This window comes from Hyaena hyaena, unplaced genomic scaffold, assembly GCF_003009895.1.
Source record: "Hyaena hyaena isolate Hyena2069 unplaced genomic scaffold, ASM300989v1 scaffold_4, whole genome shotgun sequence".
NCBI lineage: Eukaryota > Metazoa > Chordata > Mammalia > Carnivora > Hyaenidae > Hyaena > Hyaena hyaena.
In genome coordinates, this window is record NW_024080636.1 from 7,818,291 (window position 1) to 7,821,351 (window position 3,061).

Sequence of the window (3,061 nt, forward strand, 5' to 3'; positions counted from 1 at the left end):
GGGGGGGGGGGGGGGCTCTGTCCATCCCCCTCCTAGCAGGGCCAGTGTGTGGCTACGGGGAAGACCCACTGGGCGTCCAAGGAAGGTGCCCAGGCTGCTGCCCCTCGGAAGGGCCAACCCAGGGAGAAATGAGGTTGGGTGAGGAAGGGGCCAGCAGGGAGGTCACAGGAGGTGAGCACAGGTCGGGGGGGGGCAGGGAAGACAGAGGTGCGGAGGGCAGGGCAGCATGGGGAGGGGCCCTGTGTGCTGTGCTGGCTGGGGTCAGAGCAGGGCTGCTCAGCATGGGACCCAGGACGGCTGGGGACACAACACACCGCCCCTCCCATGTGTCCCCAAGTCCCCATTTCAGGTCTGGCCCTGGCCCCCATCTGTCCACCCCGCAGTCCTCACCCCTCCCTGTGACCCGCCCACAGCCTCCCCACCAAGCTGATGTTCGCGAGGGCACACACTGCAGTGCGGCCCGCGGCCTGCCCCTGGTCCCCAGGGTTGAGGGGACACGTGGAGACGGGGGACACAGGCCATCACACATGCTTACTGTGTGCAGGCCCTTTGCTGACGCCGTGTTGGATGGTGACGTCTCCACACCGCCAGGTTTCCAAACGGGGCCCAGGTGGGGTCAGACATTCCTGTGTCCGTCTGTCCCTTACCCCCACCCCACATCAGCCTCACCGGCATCGGACCACGCAGCCCACGGGCCCACCACCGGGCACTGGCCTCGAGCACCAGCCTGCCTTCTAAACGGCCCGTGGTCGTCCGTGGCTCCGGAGCCGTGGAGGACTCATGGCGCCCCGTGTCTGTGCCGGCTGGCCCACGTTCGTGGTCACGTGTATCGCTCCATTTACCTGTTGGCTTCCTTGGAGGATACACCGCATCTTAAGAGTCTTTTGTTTCCTCCTTCTCTGCCCAGAGTCTCCTGTCTTTTCTGCTTTTACGAATGTCACCTCATCCACTCCTCCTCTGGAGCTGCGCGAGGGCATCAGTGTCCTGCCTGGGCGGGCGGGTGGCTGGCAGCACCCGGGGCGTCCGCCTGTGAGGTTGACCCCCTTCGCCCCGGTGTCCCTGGCAGAGGAGCCAGCGAACCGAGAGGCGCCCACCCAGCGGGCCGCGCCGTCCGCTCTGACCTGCGGAGGCTGCCTCCCCCACTGCCCGCCGCCGGCCTCCAGCGCCACGGCGCCCACAGGCTGTGCAGACGGTGAGCGTTACTCTGGCCCCAGAGAGCCGGTAAGGAAGGGCGCGCAGGACAATGGCCGTGGGAGCGACGGGCCCCCAGTTCCTCCCAGGCCACGGGGTCCACGGCCACGGCCAGCGACAGCAAGGTGGGGCCGCCAGCTTCCCCACCAAGGGCGGGAGTCCCTCTAAACCGACGGGACTCAGCAAGCGCGTGCAGAAGCCCAAGGGCGTCCTAGCCGCGGCTGAGGTCTCGGGAGCCTGACTAAAGTTAGCTCAAGGGGAGCATGCTGGGCGTGGAGGAGCCGCCTCCACACAGTGACACCCGGTGACCCGTCCATCCGTGAGCTCCTGAGCTCGGCCTCACTCCAGGGAAAGCTCCCATCCCAGGCGGATGGCCTTGGGGTGGGGAGGGAGTAACCCTCGCACTCGGAGGCCACGGCAGAGTACCACCAGGTCTGGTGCTGGGCAGATGGTGGCCACATGGCCCATTGGCAAAGCCCTGGACTCTCCTTCCTCCCAGAGGGGGGGGGGCGGGTGCACCTCAGCCCGTGGATGACAGGCGTGGCCTGGTGGTTTCGAGGACGGCCAGACCCCTCCTGCTCCGGCTGGGCCGCACCATGTGGTTCCCAGGACCCACTCCCAGGCCCTAAGGGAGGAGGCCTCCAGAACAGACAGGCCAGGTCCCTTCCAGGGGATCAGAGGAGCCCACTGCTCACGTGCGGGGTCCCGGCCCCATGACCTCGCACGGACCAGTCGCAGAAAAGCAGCACCGTCTGCTAACGGGCCCCCCGCACGCAGCCCACTGGGACCCAGAGACGGCGGGGCCCCACCAGGCTGAGAGCCCGGGGAGCCCTCGCGTCCACCTCTGCGGCGTCGCTTCTGCCCGGTCTGGTTGGAGGGAGGAGGGCACGGCCGGCCTGGGTCTCGTGAGCATTCGGGAACGCCTGAGCCTTCTCGGATGGACATCGTGTCCCAGGAGCGGCCGACATCGGCTGTGCCCGTCTGTCGGGAGGGCGCGGACACCCCCCGGGAGATGCCCCGCACTGCTCTGGGGCGACCCCAGCCTGGGTCACCCTCCCTCGGCCCCTGCCAGGGTCGGACCAGGAGCCTCCCTCCGCCTGGGCCCGCGACCTCGGGACCACACAGCTCAGGGCGGATGATGAGACGGGCACGGAGGGCGGGCGGTGTGAGCAGACAGCACAGGCGCGTCCCAGCCCGAGTGTTGGAATGCGCGGCCGCCGGCTTGATGAAATCTCCATCCGCCCAGTTTTTCAAGGGCGCTTGTCAGCTCCCGTTCCGGCGATCGCCATCATTAACGGCAAATATGACACATTCACTAATGAAATCGATTTGGTCAAGTTATCAATTTAATTCCTAAAATGTAGCCCTCACGTAGGCTCCTGAGGCCGAGACACTAAATGTCGTAAGTCACCGGGAGAGAATGAGCTTTCTGACTTTCAAATAATTAAACTTACTTTTCTGCTTTGGATTCATAAACTTCCCGTCCATTACGGCGGCAGAACCGCTAAATCACCCGGCGGCCCGGCTGAGGGGCGGGGTCCTGGCGGGAGCCCCGGGTGCCCCACGCCGAGGCCTGGGGGACGGGCTGCCAGGCGCCTACCCCGCGGGGACGGGAGGAGAACCAGGAGGCAGACAGACCCCTCGGGCACGGCGGCCCCGGCGCCCCCCACCTGGGAGCTCGCGGGGAATCTGTGTGCTCCGTGCAGGGTGGCCCAGGGACCGCTGACCGGGTGGCTTTTCCCCAGGAAAGTCTGCATTTGCTCACCTGGGTTTCCACTTTCCACGTTCAAGGCCGAAGGCCACAGGGCTGGAATCCTGAGTGGCTTGTCCCGGCCTCTCTCTGCTGCCCCGGGGACCCCCCCCAACAGGA